The following is a 362-nucleotide window of genomic DNA, read 5'->3' as shown; positions in this document are numbered from 1 at the left end:
ACCCGAGTGGGGGGGAGGCAAGGAGGAATTGTGGGCTGACCGACCCTCCCCCCGAGGAGTTCACTCCCGGCAGCCGGAGAGACAGGACACCTGCTGGGCAGGGTGGGGCATGGCACAACTTTGATGACTCAACTGAAAGTTAAGGTTTGTAGAAGACATGCCTCAGCCCTGTCCTGAGCACACAGAGTGGGGAGAAACCCGGCTAAAAGAGGCGGAATCTCAGAAATAAATAAAGAAAGAAGGAACAGCTGAACAGCCTGCTGGAATGATTTCCAAGGCTCAAAAGCAACATCTACTGAATCGGAAGTCCAAGATTCGAGAGAAAATCCCTGCCAAAATGAACAAACACCCAAAAAGAGATA

Source organism: Galeopterus variegatus, unplaced genomic scaffold (genome assembly GCF_000696425.1).
Source record: "Galeopterus variegatus unplaced genomic scaffold, G_variegatus-3.0.2 Scaffold3732, whole genome shotgun sequence".
Taxonomy (NCBI): domain Eukaryota; kingdom Metazoa; phylum Chordata; class Mammalia; order Dermoptera; family Cynocephalidae; genus Galeopterus; species Galeopterus variegatus.
This window is presented reverse-complemented; position numbering follows the sequence as displayed.